A 26,251-nucleotide genomic window follows, 5' to 3' on the forward strand; every position below is an offset into this window, starting at 1 on the left:
CAGATTGCTCTTCAGTGCACCTCTAAGAGCAATGCCCGTCAGCCCCTTTCAAGGAGATCGAAGTTGTGAGTTCCGTCGCCCTGGGCTGTTCGCGCGGACTCTTCAGGGAAGGCGAAGCCGACGAGCTTGTTCCGAAGCAGTTCCACGATATCGGTGCGTAGTATTTTTGAGTGCGTCCGATCCGTGCGTCGCGAAGACAATGGGTGCTTTGTTTGAGTTGCTTATCGAGTTTCTCAATGTGGCGGACAGATCCACGTACCACGTGTTCCGCATACTGCGGCCAGTGTTCGCATGAGACACGGCGCAGAGACGGGAGAGCGCGCAAGCCTCTCGCTAAATAGAGCCTACTGTTATGAGACCCTCTATCTTGAGCACTTTCCACGTGTACTCTCAGCAAGCAGTGTGCTGTTTGCTCACTCGAAACGCAACAGGAGCTCGCGAGTGTCCGTTCACGCGGTACCCTGCTGATCGTCTACAGCGCTCCTAGCCGCTTGTTCTTTTTTCTTACCTCGCTAATCATAGTACGTGTAGTTTTTTTTATCTATGGGGAGCCCTGACCCAAGCATGCAGTGAAATTAGCGGCGCGCCGTCAAGACTGCGGCTGACAACGAAGAAACGTGCCACCCAAAGCAAACCACTTCTGACTCTGGTAAAGCGAGCGTGGTCTTCTGCTATAGCATGCGCACTTACCATAAAAAAGCAAAGTGCGGGACCTCTAGAATAGCGCTGGAAGCGCTCTCGTTTCGCCTGTGCACTTCATATCACTTTTCGAGGCGCTGGCTGTGTATACGTACTCCATGTTTGGCTTCGACCGCAATCTGTAGTCGATTATCAGTCTTCCAGCGGCTCGGCGCTGGCTGGTAGGCAGGTGACACTGCGGACTCCGCTTCATTGCCTTGTTTTCGCTTCGACGAACGGATGTGGCTGCACACGATTATAAAGTGGACAGTATCCAGTCTTCACTGAACTTCTCTTGGATTAGAGTGCTGCGTTATTGTTCGATGCCCGGGCGATGGCTAGCCACGATAGTCGATGAGGGGGAAGCCACTGTATACCGGCCGAATAGGCGCCAAAGAAAATGTATGGATCACGAAATATTCTCCTTCTTGAGATGAGAGAGTGAGAAAATTAGTTTATTAAAGAGCGGAAAATTAAGTGCTCAAAAGATTCTGAGCGTGGAGCGTCGGCTCGCGCTGGTCCTGTTGGTCCGATGCCAGCCATGCACTCTAGGTAGGAGGGGGGAGAGGGAAATTTGGAGATCTGCTGGGCACTGAACGCAACTTGAGAATTTCGCCCCTTTGGTTCCTTGCATCGCAAGGACAGCTGCGGGCAAGACTGCGCGTGCAAGTAGCTGGTTTATTATACGCATTCTCTCAGCACATTGGTCATATTGCAGGGACGTGACAAGTGGGGGGGGGGGGGGGGGGGGGGGGTTCAGCTCTTCAGCGGTGCTTTGTAAAAATGACTGTTCTTCAGGGAAATATGCACGTTAAGAATGCTATTAAGCCATCATGAAATGAAAGGGAAATTAGCTTTTACGAGCTGGGGTGATAATCAGTTTGTGGAAGCGCCAAGACGAAAAATTTTGTGATACATTAGAGGTGGTAAATTGAGACGACCGTCTGGACGCTATTCTCGACGTGCGGCTCGATTACGCGGTATAAAGGACGAGCGTTATTTAGTACCACTTTTCGTGAGTTCCTCATTCCCCCGGGCAATGCCCCTTGAGTCAATGGCCTTGAATGTTTTCGAGGTTCATCCAAATGCGGCGCTGCCACACTCCGAATTTCAGTGATCGTTGAGTAGTGAGCTTGCGATCGGACAGATGGCGATAGGCGCAACATCCGCAGTAGAGACATGCAAGAGAAGACTATAGAGTGCTGATGGCGTAGAAGCAAAATAGAGAAATTGCACGAGCCATCGCAGAAATCAAAGTAATATAGCGTGAAAAATATTCTTGAATAGGAGAGAAAACAGAATGGCATTTAAAGTTAAAAAAAAAAAAAAACGGAAGTGCGAAATAGATTTTAAAAATAAGTTTAATGTACTTGGCAAGGTGGCACTCGCCACCTCCCCGATGTTATCTGTGCAGTAAAACACGATTTGAAGCAGTAAACAACCGTCGCGTGTTGAAGTGAGACCAATTTTTAATTTATTTCTCTGGAAAAGCTACTCAAATACCTCACAGTTCGGCACTATTTATAGAAAGCGATAGCGGAGTGACGATGGGCGGCAATGTGCACTGCGTTTCAGAAGCATTGGTTTTTCGCATGCGAAGCTGCCAAAGGCCAGTCACCGTCCAGGCCGTCTTTGTCGGGTTCATAGGGAGTCACGGCGCACAACAATAGCGGCATCGGCTTGTTTACCTTCAAGTTTACATCTGCCAGTCTGCGGAGCTGTCATTTTGAGTACCGATTAAAAATTATTTGTCGAACAAGCTAACGTAGTTTGAAAATTTTTAATTACAACGATATGATTTTCTTTCCTTAATTCGAGTTTTGTCTTTTTTTTTTTTAACGTAGGGCGAGTGGAGGGCTGTTATCAGGGGGCCCTAGAGATTCCAATGGCCATTTGCGAACCTCCATTGATTCGAACCCCATCCAATTCAGTGCTCATTGAAAACCGCCGTATGGCACCGGCCGAGTCCCATTGAGTTCGGTGACAACTGACACAATCGGCGTGGAAACAGCCCGTATGACAGGGGTATTCGATTGCTACGAGACGGGTCCTCCCAAAGTGGTGCGGTATGTTTGAACGTAGAGCACACTAAAGGGTCATGAACGATAATGGATTTAATGATGATGGTGATTTCACGTCTGAAGTGAAATCTTCTCTTTATTTTCTACTCTTGGGGACGGAGTTGGTTTCTGGATAGCGTTTTATTCAAAGTAAGCACGACGCAACGAGGGAGGAAACCGGAATGAGATAGTTTTCGTCCGAACACCATTCGGTGTGGTACGCGCAGGCAACGTTGCACCGCGATTTTAACTGTGTCTGATCCGCAGAAGATTAGCCGAAATTTTTCTTAAGAAGGAAACGGCTCTGAAGGGGGAGTGGCCTGGGCCAGTTTGTGACTGCGTAAATGCCGTTCCGAATAGACTCTTACTGAATATCGGCTCTAGAGAATGCCAGTTATATCCTCTATCACTTCTGCAGGGGGGCCATTTCAGCAGTAGGGCCGTGTGAATCTTTGTCGCTTTTCCGCCGACTCAAGTGTCTTGAAGGCCAACGTACCGAAGCCGAGCATGCTTGAAGACAAGCAGATGGCTCTACTGGGCTTCGTTGAGATGACAAAGAACACGCACTGTAAGCACGTCACACCAGAACGCCCTTTACAAGCGCCGCTCTCGTTCCGCGAATTGCTCAGGGACAAGCACGGACATGGAGCGTGCCCACGGCTGCGCATCTGGCTTGCAACACGCCAGTACATGCCCAGAAAAGCGGGAAGCCAGAAGCAAAGGAATGGTAGATTTGCCTAAATTCTCTTTAAGATCCCTTTAAACCTGTTGTTTGTAGAACAATTTACGTCTTAAGATACATAGGATATGCTCCTTTCGGTATAGGATACCGGTCGCGGTATATAAGTTGTCTCCTTAGTATAGTTGGGTCAGTTTTATATAAGCAGTTAACGCTCAAGTGTGCTTGCCTCTGAATCTGATATTTTACCTCCACGCGTAGTTTATACGGTGAAAAAAGCTGTCGTGTAGCTTTGGGCTACGAGTTTGCAGTACCAGCACGCGTCTTCGTTGTCTGATTGCAATAAATTTTTTTTAAGAAGTGCAGTACGAGAACTTCCCAGCAATATTTGGCATTTAGTTTGAGTAGCATCGCCTTCGCTCGGAGCTCATTTTCATTGAACATAATCCGCGTCTTCTGGGCGCAGCAGCTAGCGAGATTATATCGCATTCACTCTCGCTTTGTTTTGCGCGATGTTGTACTCCGTCCTAATCCCCTTCCGAATGCCGCCCGACTGTGAGAGTAGAACGAGGAAGCAGAGGGACGTAAACAAGCCCAGCTCTCCTTCGGGCCACTGATCTACGGCTCAGAGTGTGAGGGAGAGAAACGCGCCGGGAAGCTAATCTAATCGCTGCAGGCCTTGAAACGGAAGCACTGAGGCGAGATCGGGCGAGATTTGAGAACGTAGTACGCAACGCGTGACCTGTATCCCGCCAATCACATTCGGCCCTGTTCGGCTGTCGTCACTGGTCCGATCTGCGTCCCTGTGTTCAGGGCTGCCGCGAGAGAATGTTATTTACTGGGAGACAAGGATCGCACGCCGGGTGGCGGACGCGAGTCGAAATCACGTGATTTTCCGACGCGCGGAGGTCTCCGCTCCGAGGCGGCTTCGTTCCGCACCGCCTCGCAGACCGGAGGAGGGTATCCGGGCGCGGCGAGGCGAGCGCGCGCAAGCTGCCCCGCGGCGAGACAGTCTTGCGTGCGATCAGGGCGGAAAAGCAGCTTGCCTTCGGCGCTACGCAGCGGGCCACTGTAATATTTCTGAAATCTGCGCGCGTCCAGTCTTAACGGGCCATGCATAATCTGGTGCGTGGCATCCTGTCGTTTGCGTCGCGCCATTCGGCCTCGTCCTTCGAGATCCAAGACGCTGCTGCCGCCTTTTGGCGTGGCTGACACCGATTAGGCGAAAGCTGGCGGGGGGAGTGACGTCACCTCACGACCTGCCGCAGGCACTTGTCATTCAGGGCGAAGCGGCTCGAGCATTCTAGACAAACGAAGGTCGCCTTGTTGTCTTCGCGCGTATGCAGCGCGCCGCGTTCCGTTTTCACTACGCTTTCGCGGTCGACGCCCCGTGTGTGTTACTTCACGCATTTGTTGCGTGGCCGCCTCCTTGGTTCTTCAGCAGCCTCTCACTATAGTGGCCTGTGATAGTTACCCGCCGCACGATGCGAAATTAGTGTGATGTGAATGGAATGAGGTGTTTGCTGGGGTTGAGATTGTTGTAAGCTGCAGGTAGAACTAGCCTCGCGGGTTGCTGCCGGCAATTACTCCATCGTAGCGAGGCGTTAGTGGATTAAGGTGTGGACCATTTTTGGCACAGTTCTCTGACCTAACGGTCATCTGTCACCACTCGTACAAGCGTCCACCATGCGTATAGACCAGTTCATTTAAGTGGCGATAATTCGGGTTGTGGCTTGTGTGCATCCTAGCTAGATTCAGAGGGGAAGATTCGCAGGAGCGCAGTGGAAATAATCATCCATCCTCAGTGATCAAATTGCACGCAGGCATGTGTTAGTGAGCCGTACAATGTACCAATGCCTTTCATTTGCCCCTCCGAAGCATGTTTTATGGCGTAAAAGTTTTTCACCGAAAGAGCACAAAGAGAGCACTTGGTATAGCGCAGGCCCCTACGAACGATACACTTCTTCACCAGTCACTATTGCCACCTTCGCACCTTGCAACTTCACAACGGCTGTTAAAGGAACCCTGAAACACCTTCTGATGAGAGCACATAAACTCGCTCAGTCACTACACTGTGTTGTCATGAGCACTTGAGCCAAATAATGCTCTTCTACACGCAGCAGAGAACCCACAATCGCGCACGAAAGTTGGCGAGCCCTTTCCGGCGACTCGCGCCCTCCTCCATTTCACAATCCTGCGTGTGTCGGCTAAGTGATGACTGTTAGATTCTTTCAGACGTCAGGCAGCTACCGTGACCGCGACCACTAAGCAGCGTCGCTCCGGCGGGTCAGGAAGCTCCGCCTCCCGGGGAATTCCCGCGCTCGTCGGCAGCCGGCTGTGGGGCCGACTGGATGCGGCCGGCAGAAGAGCGGACCTTTCAGTCTGCAAGAAGTGACGAGAGGAGAGGGGAAGACGCGAAAACGCTTAAATTCAAATTTTGACTACAGATAACTCAGCTTCAAACAAACGCATTGAGCAAAAGTCTTGATTGAAGATATTTGCGAAGCGGGGTCGTTTGACAACCCATGCATACCGCCCCTTTCAGTGCCCCTCTAATGGAGTTCGGTCGCCGAAGAGACACGGATACCGTACATTCTAATCTCCTGCATTTCCGAAAGAGAACTACGCCTCCGCTTTCTGACAGTAGCGCTTTCACCCGCCAAGGTGAATTGAAAGCTTATACTGCCCGTTCAAAATTCCTCGCGTTCGTGCTAAGCGGAATACACCTTTGACAGAAATACGTTCTTAGAGGCTGGAACATTTAGAAGGAGAATTTGGAGGTGATTAAACTTTTGTAACAGACGGCGCCGCGGACAGGATTTACAAGTGCATCGTATATTGCGAACTCCCGTATTCCTCCCTTGAGTGCATTCGCGAGATCGCACGCGTGAGCGTGCCTTAATTGTACGTCCGATTTTACGATGTATTTGTGTGGAAGGGCAGTCAGTAATTTGGCAAACACGCAAGGAAGATGACAGCGAGGACCAAGAAATCGCGAACCGAAGCTGCGACAATTACTACGACTGGGGAGTGACAATCTTTGATTTCCTGAGTCAGCACCTGTCGCAATGAAAAAAAAAAAATCAAACAACAAAGGAGTATTCTGTAGTTGCTTATCTCACTGACTTAACAGACTTATCTATTCCTTGTATAACGCGGGAAGGGCTCCTGCATAGCGCAGACTTCGGCGCTCTGATGGCCCCGTCCTTGAATCGCGTTTATCTCAACCCTTCGACGCTTATCAACGTTGTTATCTTCGCGCCCTATCCGAGCAATCTGTAAGGTCGGCTGTGCTAATAGCAGGGGCGCTTGGGCGCTCCGAGTTGCACCTTCGATTATGCGGCATTGCACGCTGATCAGTCTGCCAGCTGCACGGCCACGTGGCGCCGAGCGGAGGCGTAGCACGCGAGATGTGCGTCAGCCCTTGGTAGGGCGAGCGCAGTGACGTCGTCACGACGCCTTGCCCCCGGCAGACACCATACCCCCGGCGAGAACAGTCCGAAAACGAAGCCGCCTGTCTGGGCAACTCGCGCTCGAAGCCTCGTCGTTTGTTTTCTGCAAAGATTGGCTGCGAGCTCTTCGAGGTATATCTGTTTTTTTTTTTTGCAAATGCAGGCTAAGCAAACGCAGGTAAGAAGAGTTAGTATACAAGGCTGTGTACATGGCTTCGTTATGAAACTTCGCGTCGACAGGAAAAGCCGACCGCTCCTGAATAGGAAATATGGCATTGCTTTTCCTGCTTAAACGCCCTTTGGCGAAGGTCTCAAACAAGGCACGACTACCGGGCTTCAGACGCTTTCACTTTCTTACACCCGAACTCTCTTATGCTGTTGCTGTCGTTTGCTTATCTCATTCCAATTTTGTATGCGTTAAATGCCGGGACGTGATCACTGCGGTAACGGGCGTTGCACACGGGGCCGCGCTATTTATTTTTCTTTTTATCCTCAAAATTTTGTTTCTTTAGTGTTTTTCCCACAGGCGTCTCTCTGGGCGGTTGCGCGCGCACACGTCGGCCCGGTTCGGTTTAAACTATTCCAACTTGCAGCGGTGTTCCCTTTAGAATGACACAGTTTAAAAGAGCGTTTGAGCTATCTTGACATCTCCTGAACCCGCATATAGTACAGAAGTTGGCAGCGGCCATACTCCGTGCAGGCTACATTTACAGCTCATGTTATAGTGGAGTTAGGCCAGCTTGGAGAAGTTTAGATTGTTCACGCTCTGCTTTTGGCCCTCCGAAGGCGCTGAAGATGCCATCTGAGAAGCGATCTTCAGGGTTGCGGTGTACAGATAAGCCGATCTCATCGCACCTTGTGCCTTCTTTTTGTGCTCTCCAGTCAACACTGCGCAGCCCTGGCGGCGGCCGCACCGACGTGAGCTGCCTGGCAAGGGCGCGCGCGGTATCCCTGATACGCTGATGGCTGGGCGATTTCTGTCCTTGATCTTTAGCCGGGCAGCGCTTATCCCGGCTTCACGTCAGATCAGATTAGACCCCCCCCCCCCCCCTTTTCCTCCCCCTATAGCCTCCCTCTCGCGATTCGCGGCCTGGCCTGTCTAGCGCCGCCGAGCGGCCTCCCATTTGGATGGGCTTCTGAAATGGTGGCCAGGTGCACGGGACGCGGTAATCATTGCGGTACATACTGCTATACTGCTGGTGCAGGCTAAGAGGTGATGACGCATAGAGGGCCTTATAGCAGCGACAATGAATTATTATTGCGAGAGTCGCCTCGTTTGGCGCCCACTGTTTCGGCGTCTCGTTGCGCGCTGCAGGGACTCTTTTTGAAGCCCTCACAATTGCTTGCTGCGACTTAGCTTCTGTACGAAGTACAAGACAGGAAATAAAAGAGGGGCGGACGCGCTCGCACGGCTGGTTAGCGTACTGCGTTAAGGGTCCTTCTGAAAGTACAGGAATGGGCTGGTTTGATCGCACATAGCTAAGAGTTGTGCCCGCATTGGCGCGCAGCTTCGAATGCGCCCGCTGCTCGGTTGTGTTCTACCTCTAGGGCATTAGTTCTGTATTGTGAGGTAAGCTGTTGAGGAAAAAAGCGCGCAGGAAAGTTCGCGACGCGTACGGCGCGTGTGAGCACGGTTGCATAATCGCTGGGAGCCGCGATTTTCGTTAATGCCGGAAAAGGAAGGACTTTCAGTGCTGTGGTCGCGTTTCTTTTCCCGGCCTCGTCTTTTCGCGCTGGAAGTTTTTTGTTCCAGATCCAGGTACCACCTGTATAGTCCGAGCTTCGACATTTGGCTGGTGTAATAGCTGCTTGTGGACAGTAAGAGGTTTTCCTGCAGTTGTTGCGGGCTGACCGCGAAAGACGAGAGTCTCTGGAAACAAGCAGCGTGAACAGGATGGAACGGTGCGATGTGATGAGCACTTGCTTGACTGTAATATAAAACGTGCATAAAAATGCTGGCGGGCGGATGATCATGCAGTGTGATGTGACAGATATGCGCTAGCAGCAGTGGTTGTACATTTCGTTATTGCACTCATCGCTTTCCCATTAGCGGCGTTGGATTTGATTTTCTCCGTCGCTTCTTCGTTCAGGTGCTGCGTGTCCTTCTGGAAGGTGGGTGCTTCTCTCGCCGAGGTATCACACGCCGGGAGGTTGAGGCTTGCACGCCGCCGTTTAGTGGGCATGCCACTCGTACATGCTAGCGCAGTAAAAGAAAATTGCTTTTGAGGAAAAGAGAGGGCGCAGTAACTGTGATCATTTCTCGGTGGACACCCGAACCGCTCTGGGATGGAATGGATGAACGATGGACTGAAGGCAGAAAGAGAGAAGTGTCGCAGTGGACTCGCTCCGGAAGAATTTAGACTACCTGGAGATATTTAACGTGCACGTAGTACATCGAACGCCTCTTGTGTTTCGCCCCCATCGAAACGCGGCCGCCGCGGCTGGTACTGAACCCGCATCCCGGACTCGGCAGCCGAGCGCGCTAACCGCTGAGCCACTGCGGGGAGCTCAAGCATCAAGAAAACTCCCGAGTTTTTACTCTCTCACGGGTCTGAGACAAAGTGGCAGTAATGGCTGCTCAGCACTAGGGGTGTGCGAATATTCGAATATTATTCGAATAGTATATTTTTAGTATTCGTATTCGATTCGAAATCTAAGTATTCGTGTTGTTTCGAATATTCGATCCAAAGCGAATATTCGTACCCAGCCGAATATTCTGTTGCGAGCACCGGCGTTCATTTCGGTCCGCAAGTCCTATCAAAAGAGACATAACAATATAGCGGCGCCCAGAGCAATGCGTAACGTTGGGCCATGCGGTAGCTGACTACGCTGGTGAGCTTCTTTGTGGCTATGCCTGCGAAGCTGGTATAGTCAGAGCTCTGCACGAAATACCTCGCAATACGTGCCAGTTCAGTGCCAAGTGAGAGGACATTTTTGTGGCTGGAGAAGTCGCTTCAGCTAGAAGGGAACTAGCTACTTCTGCCTGACCGTGTGGAGCAGCCGGTTTTCCTTCACGACAACCTTTTATGTTCATCCCAGCAACGCGCTTTTGTACTTATGGCAAGCTAGCCTTAATCAATGCTGTGTACTAGCCATCTTCTCTGATATTTCCACTCTTCTGTGAATAATGTTCGAGAATTTGATACTTTTTGTGCAGCCACACACATCTTTTGTGTTCATTTCATCACTGATAGTTGAACTATGTTGTTCTTGGGTGCTCAAATAATGTTTTGTAGTTGTTAAATGCATCTGTCCTTGATTATTCGATATTCGATTCGATATTCGGAACCAAGTATTCGTATTCGATTCGTATTCGAAAAATTTGATATTCGCACACCCCTACTCAGCACTAATGTTCGTATATGTGCTTGCGGGATGGCTGCTGAGCACCACTGCCCTAGGATCACTAGATAAGTCTATCACTAGATAAACTTATCCAGTGACTCTACACCACCCCCCATTAGATCACCCTGTGGAGGAAGGAAAGGAAAAGATGGAACCGCAACACCGCAACTCTGATTGTTCGCCTGCATAATGCGACGACAGATGGCGGCACATTGCCGGGAACGTCTACTCTCGACTCGGTCCCGCCTGCAGAAAATATTCCAAGGCCAGCCGGTGAGTGCGGGAGTTTTCGGTCACAGCATACCGCTACGATGACGGTGCCGCGTACACCTCGGAGAATTAAAGCCCAGTCGACTGAGCGTGTACTGTGTCTGGCTATAGAAATACAGCGGAAGCAAGTTCCCCGTATCGATCCCATCCCCGACGCCGCCCTCCCCCCCCTCCCCCATTTCTAAGGAGGCGAAGCGCCCATGTACTAGAATTATGTCCGAATTATTATTATTATTATTATTATTATTATTATTATTATTATTATTATTATTATTATTATTATTATTATTTACATGGACGTGAAAAGGGAGGTCGGTGCCGTACAGCGGCTCCGGCTACACGATTTCGCTAGGGGGACAAATCGCACGAGAGCTGGCGGCATCCTCTGGCACGTAAGAACCCATTCAATCGGGCCTCTTTTTTTCCCTCGAGAAGATGCGACGTTGCAATATATGCTTGGAACACGCGATTAACGGCAGCACACCGGAACGGTGCGCTGTAGGAGGCAGTTCCGTCAGTTCCATGTTCATTGCGACCACCCGGGATTCCTGCATACGAGGGGGTACCCAAAAGAAACCGGACTTATTTTTGTTTGAACTTATTTCTTCACATTTTAAGCCCAGACCTTCAATCTCCTTCAAAGTATTCCCCACTTGCAATGATACGCTTGTCAAATCTTTCATTCCATTTTTCAAAACATTGTTTAAATTCATCTTTTGTGATGCTTCACAGCGCCTCCGTCGTTTTTTTCTTCACCTCAGCAACATCAGCGAAACGCTTTCCATTCACCTATTTTTTCATTCTAGGAAACAAAGAAAGTAGCACGGGGCAAGGTCGGGAGAGTATGAGGGCTGAGGAATAGGGGTCATGCCATTTTTGGTCCAAAATTGTCGTAGAGACAGGGCGGTGTGAGCAGGGACATTGCCATGATGGAAAAACCAATCACCCGACCGCCACAAATCTGGCCGCTTCCACCGCACACTGTTGCCCAATCTTTTCAAAGCATCCAAGTAGAAAGCCTAGCTAACTGTCTGACCCTGCGGAACAAATTCTCAATGGACGACTCCTCTCACGTCGAAAAAACAAATCAGCATTCTTTTGAGGTTTGGTTTCACCTGACGAGCTTTCTTGAGGCGAGGTGAATTTGAAGTTTTTCATTGGCATGATTGTTGCTTTGATTCAGGATTCGATTCAGGAACACTTGAGTTGTCCCCATAGCATCGTCCTTGTACGTCTTTCTTAATATTTCAAGAGTTTCTATACAACTTTTTCCGAGCAAGAATCGTAATTTCACCGGCGCACTCTGTTCACGAAAATCAGCCATTGCAAAAACGACGTTCACACAAAACAGTCGTCACTCTAAAACTCTGCCTAAACTAGTCTGACCTCCTTCAACGACGGCACTCGGCTTACTGACTCTGGAATGTTCGTTCTATGCGCTCCTAGTGTCAAAACGCGGTACTACAGAAGCTTTGCCGAGCAAAAAATTTAGTCCGGTTTCTTTTGGGTACCCCCTCGTACAACTCGTCTCGGGATCTCAGTGCGCATATACGCTTTCGCATTTTGTCGCCGTTGAAGTGTGTTCGCCGCGGCCGGAAGTCGAACCTGCGGCTGAGTGCCCTGCGGAAGAACGCGTGAAACGACGAGGCGCGTTTAATCGCGTCCTGTTTGCAGATTTCACACCTTTGTCGGCGATCTGTGAATGCGTGTAGAAAGTGTTCTACGCTGAACTGAGACCAAAAAGGAAAACGAGACTTTGAACACGCTCGTTGATCGTGTTTCTGAAAGAAAAAAAAAATGAAGCGGACGTTAAGAGCGCGTTGTGCGTACATGGCTGCGTGTATACAAGCGCCGAGAGAGGAGGTAATCGCGCTGTAATTTGCAGCTCATGCGTGTGGGTATGCCGATGTATAAAGACACGCTAACTTCAGTTTTGAAGAAGCTGCGCATTGAGCCAGTTCCAGACAGTGCTGGAAAACCTGACGTAGTATGGTGATCCTGTATATGCACACTAAGCGAAGATAAACTTCCCCGGAAAGTACGTGTTCTGGTGTGTCGGAGACCTGACCCAGTGAGCGTAACGCGGTCGTATGACCGCGGCTGTTTTCTTTTCTCTGCTTCTCCAACCACAACATGCGTCCAACTGTTGGCAGGTTTTGCGGCTAATTTGTGGTTCGTATCGTTGGCGTGTATAGGCATCGGCTCGGCTTGCCGCAGTGGTCTGGCTAGGTGTTTCCACCTCTTGACAAATCAGCGCTTTTTTTCTCTCTCTCTTCTATTTCTCCGCGGTCAAAGAAAAGGGATTTTTCGTTTTGGGCAAACAGGGGTTTACCCGCCGCGGGGACACAGTGGATATATCTTTCTGCTACTGAGCGTGATGTTGGGCGTTCGATGACAAAATGCAAACAAACAAACAAAAAATTACCGACGATTACGTTACTTCCTAATGCGAAATTTGAGCGCAGCAAATAAGCTGTTTCACCTTTTCGATAGTGAGTCAACCCCAGCTGCGCAGTTGGTTCCAGGGACAACGCCGCCGATGCCGACACAAACAATATGATACCCTCGCTTCCGCAGCGCTAAGAACCAGGTCTAGCCGTGGGAAGGTGGTCACGTATTCGTCGACGTGCCGGGGCCTACGTGAAATAACCGGCGCGTCGGCAACTGAAGAGCACCCTATCCGCCACACAAGAACAGGGGGGGGGGGGGGGGGGGGGACCCTTTCCTCCTCTTTCTGCATGGCGGCGACGGTGTTCTATGCAGTCACGTTATCTTGACTCTCTAGCGGCGTCAGCGGCATCCAGCGGTATCAGTCGGTCGCTGCTAGCGCTGGGGGGATGAAAGGGGGGCGGAGCTGGTTACGAGGCCGACGACGACGCGAAACCCAGGAACGGACGCCAAAGAGCTGCGCTCTAAAACAAAAGCTCGTGTACTGAGATTTTGGAGGATTTCATGGAAATCGAAGCGGTCGAAATTAACGCGCGTAGCCCTCCACTGCGACGTGCCAAGGGCGCAGCTATGCCACGTGAAGATCCATTATTCACCTTTTCTGTCGCCGGAAATTCCGGCCCTGCGCGTGCTACTCCGGAAGTCGGTTTTGTAACGAAGCTCTCGGTTCTTTGGCATGCTGGGCTAACGCGCGCGCGATGTACGGAATGCAGCTAGCCGGTTTCGTATACTCGCATGACCGCCTTGGTTATTTATTTATTTTATTTATTTATTTTAGATATTTCCTTCAGGCTACACTCAATGTCCATCTGGGCATTACATGTAGGTGGGCGGGATGGATAAGAAAGAGGATCATGGCGCTCGACGAGCAGAGTTCCTGTTCATCAACGTGAGGAACTTCTTGAGACGTGTAGGTGGGTTTCACGCTGTACAACTGACACCGAAAAGGCGTTGCTTGGAGATCATTCAGCTGCCATAAGAACTCTGGTTTCGTCTGCTCGTTTGCATCTGCGGTCTTGGGAGTAGTAGCTGTCGTCCTTCTCATTGAGCTGGCCCATTCTAGCAATTCACTTGTTATTCACCACCTTCCCACGAAAATAGTATAGGCACGCTAGGTGCGTCTGTTCTTCGGTGCAACTTACGTGACGGACGCTCCGTGGCCACGGTGTAGCCGCGCGCCCAGTAGACGACCAGACCAAGAGTGCGCTAATGAGAAATATTTTTTGATGAGAAAAAATATCTGGTCAGGTAGATGACTTGGTTTGTTTTATTATTACGAGAGCATTATATGGCTCTGTCGCGTCAGCAAAAATGGTCCGCAAAACGTGTCCGCAAATTTTGTCCCCGCGATTACGTCGTTCTCTGAAGATGAATGTGTGAAAGTGTGATTGTGACAGATAGTGTGTGATGAAATGTTGCTGTGGGAAAAAAATTGGTTGATGAGGTGCAATTAGTGAATTAAAAGAGAAAAAATACACCTAGACGTCAAAATAGCCATGGACGTCGATATACTATGTGGACGTTTTGCTTTCGCATTGCTCCAGTGCGGGTCGCCGCAGTGATCTCAAAGTTTTTTTTTGAAAATGAAGCGAGTTTTACGATGTTTATCTGCTTTCATTTACCTGCTAAACTTCCGAGCTGTATCTCATTCGCTGCGGTGCTGCTTTTTAAACCTGAAACAGAGCACCACTGTGTACAGCCAACGTACGCTAATTCATTTAAAAATGGTAAATGGACGACAGCATGTCCGTATCTACATTGGCTTGTACCGCACTTGAGCGATGTCCTTCACTGCGGACCGTTGCACCCGAAGTTGCTCGGTCTGAAATGAACCCGAAACGGCGCTTTCGATGCTTATTGAGAGGCATGAACCAGGGCCGATTTTTCCTGCCTATGTGAAGTCTCGTTTCCCCTTCGTATAACCGATCTCGGTCTGGAAATAACCGGATAGCCGACGGCGAAAGGTCAGGGGAAGTTGACCTGGCAGCATCAGTGTCCTCGATTCTTCGCGACCTGCGTTCCCTCTTTCGCTGCGCACTGTAATCCAGGCACATTTATCTGTCAGGTGTTTCTGAGATTGTAGTGTCGGCACGAGAGACGGTGACGCATATACGATACGGAGCTCCATCGGATTGCGTCCTGTTTTTGTCTCGGTGCATTCTTTCCTCTTCAGCAGGTTTTTCGCTTTTCGCGTTTACAAACGAAAGGATAGAAGGAAGAAAAGCGCCGGCGGATGAAGAGGAAATGGAAAGAGGAAAGAAAACGGCGCCTGTCTGTTTGGATGCAGTATGATTTGCATTTTTAAAGTCTTCACAATGAACACCTGTCACCCACAGCAGGTTCTCTACTCTAGGCCTGGGACGCGACGCTTTTTTAAGATATCAGACATCCCATAGCAACTTTTCGTAGCAGTGGTCGTAGTAATGGTGATAGTTCGTCGCCGTTCGATGCCGTTCGATGACTCTGGTTCTGATGAATTCCGACTTCTGTCGCGAGAGGAATGCTAAAACTCTCGCGCGTTGGAATTTTTTTTTTGTGGTACTCTATTGGGGTCTCGTGCGCACTGCATGAATCCGCAGTCGCTGTTTGGCAGTGCCTCTCGTCACATGGCGTCGAGGCTGAAGAGGCGATGTTTTTGCGAGCACTGGGGAATATTTCTCCCTGTACTCAGCGCTAGCCCCAAGCGACGTGGACCTGGCACGCATATCAGAGCTTTCTCTCTCTCTCCGATGCGAGTACGAAGCTGCATCACCGCCCTTAGTGTCGTACGTTAACATGGTCGCATGTGCTATACGAGGCAAAATGAAATGCCAGCGGACAGTGTGAAACGGCAATGGAACTGGTCACATTTAACTCTTCGTCTACGTGCAGATCTATCTAAATTCATGCTGGGACAGCAAGTGCAGAGGCTGTTAAGCAGCTCTGCATTCTGTGCAAGCGTTTGTATGGAAAGTCGCAGAAAAGTGCGCGACACTGATGTTCGCGTTTCGTTTCAATCTGGATCCCGGGCCACGCGGGCATAGGGGGGAACGAAAGGGCAGACAGCCTAGCTCGAGGTAACGCATTCGAGCAGGGCAGTCAAATGCTCCGGAGCTCCGCCTACAGGCTTGCGAGGGGGGATACGCAGAGATCTTGCACTTGCACAGGGGAACTAGAATTAGATATCCACCACCACACAAAGCCCTAACAAAGGAGGAAGCGACCGGCTGGCGCAGATTACAGACCAACTCCTTTCCTAACCTACACATACTTAATAAGATGTTCCCGACACAATACAGAGCCACCTGCCCTTGGTGCGATGCCACACCTACACTTTATCATATCACGTGGGAATGCGAACGCAACAAAGCATTCCACCAACACGAACACCCGAGTGCGGAGCAATGGGAGAGTCGGCTCACCAGCGGCGAGCTCGCGACCCAAAGGGCCTTAGTGCAGCACGCGACTGATGCAGCACGACTCAGTGGAGCCTTGGAACAGGGGCCCACCCTTGCTGACGAGAAGCCTCAAGTCGCCAGCGCCAGAGAAGACGACGGAGACTTCACAACCGCGAAACCCTTGAAATATCCAATAAAGTTCACTCACTCAGCGCGTTAGTGGCCTCTCTCGGCATAGATGGGCACTACTGAACGTTAACGGTGCAGGCTAGTAACCATGCGTGAAATACGTAAATCCACCATGAATTATTTCTGCTGGGCTAGGTCAGCCTGAGGTTTTCCTAACTTTTTAGTAAGCCAGCCGTCAAGGAAAACTTGCGCAGGAGAGAGAATCATACAAGGAATTGGGTTGGCGAGACATGGAACAAAGCGGCAGGGAATAAAATAACGGAACATTGGAGCCCGCAGCGTCGTCTTATGTGGGTGTTGAAGGGCTCTGGCCCCCTTCAACACCTCTGCTTTACGCCTTGACCACGAAGCCAAGGCGGGCACGTCGATGCTGAAGCGCATTCTTGGCTGGCGGGAAAGATATATGTTCTTTAAAAACGCAATGTGACGTTTAGCCATTTCCAAGATTAGTAAAAAAAAAAAAAAAACGATGTTCTACTCTGAGAAGAAAATATCTGGCCTCGAAATACTTTGCAACGTCTACTGAATTCTGTTCATGCAGGCACCGAAGCGCCTGCTGATGAGAGGCTTCAATGCCTGGCTGAACACTGGGAATTTCTCCTAAAATGTTTCTTCGCTTCGACCGTCTAGACCATGCAGTAAAGCAAACAAGAAAGCTTGCTCTTGTGGAAGAGCGCTTGATTAGTACTTCGTCGGTGGGGAGCTTCGTGACAGATTCGATAGATGGCGTCGCCACTTAATCAGTGGCCTTGGTAGAGCGCTTGCGCTTCGCGAGCCGCATTCCGGATGGGCGGGAACGCGGTCGGTGAGGCGGCAGTGTTCCACCCAACGTTACTAGATCGTTGGTTCCACCAGTACCCCTTGTAAGTAACGGTGCTGTTGAACACGTTCCGCCTACTGGTCGCACCAAAATTTCGTTTCGCAGCGATGTTGACTTCGTCGTGACTGCAAGGAGGGTTGTGACATGGGGAAATAGTGCACGTAGCAGCGCCTGCGAGAGAAGGGGAGCGGCTTGTGTCGTATGCATTGCAGAACGCTCGAGTCAGCGGTTCTGTATATCTCATTCCGGGATTTGGACATCCTCGGATTGAATTTCATGTGTTGCGTTCGCGCGCTGCATATACTATAGAGTAAAGGAGAAGTGGAAGAAGCCGGGAAGATTGTGTACCATAACACCGCTTGGAGGAGTCGTAACGACAAAACACCTAATATGGCCCGCGATCTGCATGGGAGGAAGTGCGAGACTGATTCATCGCTGGTCGGGGCGACTGTGCGGATGTGCAGCGTGTGAGAAACGCGTAGGTCATAGAGAGAGAGAAGGAACATCCTGAACGCAACACCGGCGTATAAGAGTTGTAACACCGGAGAAAATGAACGCCAACATTCGAGGGTACGTGTATTCAGGGGCTTCACAACATTCACTCCGACACTGCAAGCCGCCCCCACCCGTTGCCGCTTGTTTGATGAAAGATACACGTTACTTCAAAAGTTCCCAGGCCACGGTCTCAACTGTGTACAGTTAAGGTTCGGGAGAAGTATTATTCTCATCTCTGAGAACCTAGCTTCGTAGGCCTCTTAAGTGACACAAGTCCAGGATTATTGGATATCCGTTTTAATTGCGAGGCAACTATGGAATATTGTAAGTACGGTTATTGAAATATTAAAAGCAATGTTCCATTCTTCTCATCTGTAGCAAAATCTTCGTTTTAAAGTTTGTGCATCGCTCGCATCGATTAGTTAAGACTGTCGTAGAAAACCAGTGGGGAGCATTCTTGACGGCAGCAAAAACGTTAATAGCAAAAAAAATGCAAGTATGCCGAGTGCAGCTCTGCGGATATATTGATTGTTGCAGTGAAATCTTACGGTATATGAAAAAATTGCGTTCACAAGCTACTTCCTGTTGAAAAATGCACTTGTCCAAAATTTTTTGGTACGTGCTGTTTAAAAGCAGCCCTTGTGGTCTGGGAACTTTTGACTTACCCTGTACGTGGCAGTCGCAAGAGCGACCGTCATTGTTCAGTAACTTGCGGACAGTCCTGGATATATATATATACGGGAAAAAAAGCTTGAGAAATATTGCGCCGGTGATGGGACGTGGTTCTGAGTGGAGGGAGCTTGTATTTCACGTGGGCATGGCAACTTGTGCAGCTACCACGGATGGGAGGGGAGGAAGCTGGGGGAACATGCGAACTGGGCGTACTGTTCTCGCTCGGCCGATGTCAACAAGCGCGTGATGCTCAAGGCATCACGCGATGCGGCGCTTAATGGTCAGCACCATGGAAGCGCCTTTACAAGGCTGCAGCGCCCAGTTCCAGCGTCGCAACAAGATGTCGTTAGGAGGTCAGGCAACCGGTGCAATGGTGCGTAGCCGGCACCAGTAATGTCAGAGAAAAGATGAAAACGGCGGTCGCGGAGGGAAATTCACTGACGCTGGTGCTGTGACCGCTGTGTGCCTGGTCGCGTCTTCCATTAATGGAGCGTTCCGTCATTAGGGGATTTTTCCTGGTGCACTGAGGGTCGACCCCTGAAATGGTTATGTGCGGCGTTCGGGTCGTGTGACGACTTGCCCGTGTGGCCATGTGGAGATTGAAGCGAGGAGCCTTGGGAGGTCCATTCATGGGCCGGTGGTGTATTAACTGCACCGCACGTTGTTTGGATAGGACGCATGCAGGTAAAATGGCTGCCATAGGTACCAGCGCGGTGATGAAACAGTTAACATTTTCTCTCTCTCTCCGAAGTTATGAAAAGCATATAAAATGCAGTTTCGCTTTGCTTGCGAGATAAACCTTGCAAGCCGCTAACATCAAGTCCGGGATTCTTAGACATCAAATTGCATTGTCAGGCAACTGCGGAATATTGTGAGGTACTTTTATAGAAATATTGAAAATAATAGTCCATTCTTCTGATGCGTAGCAAAATCTCTCTTTTAAAGTTTCTCCGTTGCTGGCATCGAGTAGTTAAGGCTGCCATAGAAAACCAGTTGGGAACGCTTTTGGCGATAGCAAAAACTTTACTACCAGAAAAATTAAAAAAGTGAAAGCCTGCCGCGGGGATATCTGCGGATATATTGATTGTTGTAGTGTAATCTTACGATGTATGAAAAAAGTTGCGTTCATGAAATATATTTCCCGCTGAAATATGCGGTTTCTGGGTATGAGATGATTGTGCGCGGAGTGCGTTGTGAGTCGGACATGGCTGTCCTTCACTCAGCACGACTGAAGCACTTGCGGAGCTGCGTGGGACTGTACTTTTCGCTAAAAGCAAGCATATTTGAATCTGCGAACAAAATACCTCCGATTTTTGTTCTTCCTTTTTTTAGCAAATGCTGCGCGGAGCCGATGCAGCGGAAATTCACCGCGTTCCGTCAAACAAGGAAATGAAGCCAGCGCTGTGTATGGAGACCCAGAAATTTTTGCTTCATATCTTAGAAGACAAAGCGCGCGTTCCATGCCATCCGCGTATAAGTGTAGAACCCAGCCGCACTATGCATATTCGCACTTTTTTCGAACCTAAACTTACTGTACGAGTAAGCTGTGGCTTTTTACAGGCATGTAAAAACTGATGTAGTAAAGGAGGCGAAACTTCTTTCGACACATTTCACTGCGTAAGCGCAGTACGCTGACACCAGGCCTCGGTGGCATCGTTGTTTTTGCTGACCAAGTGCTGAAATGGTCACCTGTAACTATCACTTCGTGTTTTTTTTTTCTTGGGCTGGCAAAATACGAGCTAACTTTCGTAGAGAAGGGCCGCGCAGTCCCAGGATCGGCGAATGTCAGCCTTGCTGGCCTCGCATCGAGTTGAAGAAGGCTTGCACTGCGGGCTCAGAGGCCGAGCGCAAGTAGTATCACAATCGCGCTCGGCATCACACTACCTGCCCGTGTATGCGAAGGTATAGCCGCATACAAGAGCCGTGTGTCAGGGAAGCTCTGTCGACGTCAACGTGATGCCGTCACCCTTAGGAACGCTGTTTGGGTTCCTCTTCATTTGTACTACTTACAAAGTACTCCATTACCGTTCAAAGTGTTTAGCGGAATCCGGCAAGGCTGATTATCGGCGTTTACGTTTTACAGCCTGTGCGCCTTGTATGAGACCTCTAGAACTTAGCCGTGCATGTTCGGATTAAGTGCGACGACGAGGAATCGGCGCCTCTGCTCTCCTTGCCGCATTTTCCTTCAGCGGGCGCTGCTGGCTCCGAGAGGCGGCCTTCTGTAGGCTGCGTGTGGCTGCGCCCGTTCATGCGCGAAGTCACGCGCAGCGTTTATGACTTGAATGTTCCTCTCCTCTGTCCGGTACTGCTGGTTGGAGTCTCTTGGGTCGTTTCGCTGTCGGGACCGTGAAACTCTTGCTTGTGCGACACAGGACACGAAGTGCGCTAAAGTACTGTCTATTAGTGAAAAAACAAGAAGTAAAAAATATTCGTTGCTCTTTTTTTAACTCTCCCGGCGGTGGTTTACGCTCCGGACATCAGCTACGAGCCCCAGCTCCGCCTGGTCGAAGCAACGTAGTGAAGCGTAGACCCGGCAACTGAGCTCTATTCTGGCCAGTCTGAACGACGACCCACTTTCCCTGCCGGCAAAAAACTGAGGGCGTCCCGGTGAATTCATTCCAGCTTGGCATCTCCTGCGTTGTCCGCAGGAGGAATACGGAGCGGCCGCCGTGCCAGGTCGGTGAAAATTGCAAATCGTGAGCCGAGTCGCATATTATGGACTGTCATCGCGTGATGACGGTTTACGAGTGCATCTACGCGAGCTCCTCCTCTCCGTAATGCGTCACAATGTCTCCAACTCACCAGGAGGAAAGAAACGACTTCTCTACGTGGAAGCGTGTGCGAAGCGGATCCGCCGAAACAATGGAGAAAGCTCTACAGGCCTTCCGAGTGGCTGCTGTTTCGGGGACGCTGGCGTGTAGCCGTGGGCGGGGAAGAGATTAGCGCCGTGTCTTGTTTATTATCCCGGCGGTCGGGCAGCCGGCCCGGCGGCGCGCATTCTTCGGCGGCGGACGTTGCTTCCTTCCAGAGCTGGCGGCCGGGCAGGAAAAGCGTCAGTGACCCCCTTTCTGCCGGCGGGCCCGCGTGATCGCTTTAGGGGCCGCTGGCTTGATACTGGCTCGGGGACGCTGTAGCTAGCGCACGCCGCCGACACAGCCTCTCTGGAGCGCCCCTCGGAGGCACGCGCCGTGTGTGCGCCGCCGCCACCGCCGCTGCTGCTGCTGCCGATTCTTCCACTGTCATCAGTCGGTGTCGCCGGCCGAGACTGGCTACCCGTAGAGTGCAGCCGTCCTCGCCGAGCAGCTCGGAGCGAGCGCATCCTTTTGTTCGCCGAAGGAAGTGCTCCTAGAGGAAGCGCCTGCTGCTCTTTCGCGCTGCCCCTTCGCGTGGATTCCTGGGAAGGAGCCAGATCGTCGTTAAGCCTGCCGCTCCGTCCATTGTCGTCTGGGGTGGGCCGTCGCCTGCCATCGAGAAGAGCCGGGTCATCGTACGTCTCTGCGGCTCAGTGGGGTCAAGCGCGCCGCTCTCGAACCCCCGCAGTCGCGCCACGACGCGAGCTTCTGTCACGCCCTGTGCTAGTGCCTTGAAGGAACCGCTGTGCACTCCCGAGCGAAGGACGCGCAGCTGCTCTCCTGCGAAAGAGCCGTCGCAGCTGCGGATTATAGCGCATCGGAGCAGCGCGTGGGCTGCGCTTTAACGTGAGTATGACGTCTGACGCACTTCGCGAACAGTGTTGCAAGAACTTAGCGAGTTTGGCTGTTTCTGACTGAAAAGGGAAGCATAACAAGTCATTCCTTCAACAAACTTTCCTTTGCCGAGCAGGCCGCAGCAAATTTGGTATCAAAGCTATAGGTTGACAGATCATCAACCTTGTGTATGACAGATAGAGAGAAAATATCGGACTATTTCGCGGGATTTCTACTGATGCACAGTTCAAAGCACTGCGAAGTTTTTAATGGGCTGAGGGATTCCTAACAGTAAATGTTGTGGTTAATCCGTTATTCCTGGCTCAGGGTGTTTAATATTATACTAAGTGACGCAGGCGGAGCGTCGTTATTTACGAAAAGGGAAGGAAATTGAGTCGTGAAGAAAGTTTAGTAAGGCAGAGTTTAGCAACCACTCCAGAGGCTGCATCGAAGCGTTCATCTCTGCCGGTGATAGTTGCTCCTCGATGCTTAAATAATCCGTGGACAAGGTTCTGTTCCGTGGCCGTCACTGTAATAACTTAGATTGAAAAATGCGTGGAAATGGGCTTGTATATAAGTACCCGCCGCCAATGGCGCGCTAGCAGTAAATGTAAAGGCGGTTAACGAGGCGATATCTATGCGTCGCAGTTGGGCTGAAAGAGCTGAGGCTCAACCGCCAGAGAGGTTTAACTGATCAGTAAAGAGTCTCTTCACTATCGAGGGCACTCTTTGACCTCTGTGTAGGTTAGCTGGATGCCCTAAATGGTGTATGTCCTGCTTGTTGAGCCCTGCATAGGTCTGACTCTGACATGCAGCGATACCATGTTGAGAAATATACTCGGGATACGCAGCAAAACCCGAAAGGCAGCAGCAGTATAGCGCCGCTGGGTGTGCTGACGCTGCGGTGTGCGCCGGCGTATTCTTTCCATCCCATGGGTGTCGTTCGTCCCATTGTAGATGCCCTTCTTTTTCTGTTTTAAAAAATGCTTGCTTTCCTTACTGTGGTGCCATGTACGGCTTCGCGGTAGCAAAAACGTGGCACAACATCGTTTTGCTGCCTTTTTGCTACCCGTTTCCCGGTAGCGTTGCAGGTCTCCGTGTTCTGTCACGCATTGAGGAAAGATGCCAAGTTTCATTCAACGTGTCTGGCGTCCATTAGTCTCGCACGCGGCCTGTAATTGGTTGTGTTTGTTTCTGATATTTGCAGCCGTACGTATTCGTGTGCCCAAAGGTCGATATAGCCGCGGCGTCGAGCGCTTCAACACGAAGGGAGGGCCAAGCATAACGGAGTGCGCTTGGTCAGTTTTCATCGATCGACTGACGCTCAAGGGGTGAAGAGGCCGTCTCAGCAGCTACTATACCTTTGAAGCCACGCTCTGTCTGGAGCCGTTGTATTGATGAGCTAAACGTCGATCGCTCACTGTCAGGTGTGTGCGCCCTGTCTTGTCTGCCGCCGGGGTGATAGAGACGCCCCCGCTGTCATCTCGCGCCGAGCTCAGGGGCCCGACGTGCCCAAGCATTGGCACTGCGTGCTCCGTTTCAATCGATGCAGAGTAGCTTGCATAACTCCAGAAAGGACGACCGAAGTGCAATCCGAGCACGGTTCGCTTGGAAAGGAGGCGGCATGCGGTTGATTTCGACGATCGAATTTCGTCCTCACCACAGCTTATTGGGCGCGAGTGCAGGAGTGCCGAAACTGCCGTCGCGTATTTTGTTCGCGCGGGTTTCGCATTGCGTGTGCGCATGATGCTGACGTGTATGCTTGCAACGATGAATGCGTGCGCCCTAACGTGAAAATTATGATAGGAACGAACAAACTTATTTCCCAGTGGCCACCTGGCTGCTCGGTGCGTTGGTTTGGTCGTACGCACAGCTGCATATTATTGGGGCTTTATTGGTGCGAAAGCACTGTTCGGATGGGTAAATCCCGAGCAAGGTCTTGCGATGTTTATGGGTTTGTGCCTAGGATGTTTGTGGGTTTACGTTGTTTGTTGGTTTGTGCAAAGTGAAAGGAGCAAATAAAAATAAGTCAAACAAATATCAGCGACTGGGTTGCGAACCCGAGGCGGCGGGAACAGATCAGCTTCGCTGGCCACTGCACGAGAGCACTGTGCTATCGCCGCAGACGAACACGCCTCGTGTTCACACTCTCGCGCTGTGCATGCACATCGTTGTAGTCATCAATTTAAGTCTGCGGCGCGAAGACACGAAGAATTCTCGTCTTCATCGTCGTCGTTATCGTTCATGCAATTCTGCATTAGCACGTTTGTGCAATTTAGGCAAACATTCTCTGTCATTTTTCTTCTCAAGCTACGTTCTTTTGCTGCGGAGAATATCATCTTCCTTTTTTTTTTTTTTTCCCGCGGCTCCCGTGATCCGCGAACTTTTGCTACCGATGGTATTTACGCTTACGCTGGCGTTGAGGTGTTTTGATGCGTTTGCATGTAAACAGTATAAACGTGTGTTGTAAGAATTATCGCTTTTCCTTTCTGTGGCCATGGTTCCATGCTCCCGAAATTAACTTGTCGGCCAGTATTTGCGTAGATGATCTTCAGATAGGTTATTCTGTCCCTGGTGCACATTGTGCAATTTCCTAGCAGCGTTGCAGCTTTATTTTTTTTATTGCGCAAATATGCCCTTCGGCATAAGAGGGCTACAGGTACATGTGCAGGCCGGTGTCGGCTATAAATGCTTACAAGGCCCGGTATTGGGGCTCATGGGTCCAGATTAGAGATGTAAAATTTCAAGAAATTTTGAATGGCATGAAAAAAACCGTTTATTTCAGGGTTTTTTTCATGAAAAATTGGAAATTTTGCAAAACGTGATAAGAACAGAGTTATTTGCCACAGCACAATGATCAATAATAATGCTCCGAAGTTCAGTCGAATATGCAGTTATAGATGCAATATTGTGAAACGAACTTCTTGTTCTGTTGCACCGAGAAGATAAATAATGATTTGCACTTCAGGCGAATATGGAGCTATAAATATATTTGTGGAACGGACTTCTTGTTCTATTGCACCAAGAAAGGGAACATGAAAACTGATCTATAAGTCACTCCATATCGGACTCAGAGTCACTGTAGCTGGATGCGGCACTACGCGCAGCAGCATGGATTGAAGCTGCGCCCACAGCTAGGTTCGACTGCACATACACAAGCTTTTGAACGCGTTCCCCTGAAAGTCTGTTGCGAATCCTTGTATGGACGTTTCCGAAACGGGACCAGTTTCGTTCGCAGCTGGCGGATGATGGTGGTATCTTCAGCAGTCGGCCAGCCAGAAAAGTTAGCGGCTGGTTGGCGCAAAGGTCTTGCCACCAGGTAGATGGGGCCACGTGCTTCGCTGAAGACCCATGTCCTGGACCAAATTCCTCCAGATGTCCTGTACTCTGCTACGTTGGAAATCAAGAAGCTAGGCTTGTATTTGGCTAAAACCGCTTACGTGCACAGCAGCCTATGTTATTTATGCCGTGTGTGTAGCACTGTAGAATTTGCAGCCATTTTGTTCTACTTTAGACCTGAGTTCAAGTATTAGTATGTTTTTAAGTCAAGCCTGGATCTTATATGTGACCTGGCCTTCAACCCGCGTACTCTCAGCACGAACAATTTAAAAGCACCTCCTGGCAACAGCGATGACGACTGCTCTGCAATTGTTCAACGATGCACGCTGCAATGGTTTTCAAAGCAAAAACAAAAACTTAAACTAAAAGCAAGCAATCATAAAACCTTGAAATTGCGTTGTGAAATTTTCGATGTTTCTTTCCATTTTTCCTCGTCTGAAAAAAACGAAAAAAAAACGATTTTTTTCCAAAATTGCAGTGTTTTTTTCAGGCCTTCACATCTCTAGTCCAGATTCGAGTGTCTGATGGTCGGCTGGGGTGGTAACCCTGAATGCCGAGGTGTCGCTTGCGTGCCTTCCGAAGTCCGGAGCAAGTTAGCCTGAAGTGAGGTAACGTCGCCTCAGCAGCAGAAGCGGGGCAGAAAGGGCAGTTCAGAAGCGGGGTCTGTGATGTCCAGGAGGCCCTGACCGCAGGCATCAGCGCAGCATCCACACGGATACTCCTCAACTGCACCTCCTCACG

The 26,251-nt window shown here is 50.2% G+C and overlaps 1 protein-coding gene across 5 annotated transcripts in view; it reads left to right on the forward strand.

Moving 5' to 3' along the window:
• The window catches only part of LOC149352982 (very long chain fatty acid elongase 6-like), a 165,240-nt gene that overhangs the window by 25,728 nt on the left and 113,261 nt on the right, over positions 1 to 26,251 (forward strand). Inside the window, exon 1 of one of the 5 annotated variants that reach the window (XM_089582185.1) lies at positions 6,981 to 7,001. The exons of 3 other annotated variants lie outside the window; for them this stretch is intronic. The gene's annotated coding sequence lies outside the window, so the exon portion shown is untranslated. Of the gene's footprint in view, positions 1 to 6,980; positions 7,002 to 21,467; positions 22,184 to 26,251 lie in introns of those variants that run through there. One more of the 5 variants, XM_089582184.1, reaches the window with a different exon arrangement.

The sequence above is a fragment of the Amblyomma mixtum genome, chromosome 3, assembly GCF_055824585.1.
Source record: "Amblyomma mixtum isolate Tamu chromosome 3, ASM5582458v1, whole genome shotgun sequence".
NCBI classification, from domain to species: Eukaryota; Metazoa; Arthropoda; class Arachnida; order Ixodida; family Ixodidae; genus Amblyomma; species Amblyomma mixtum.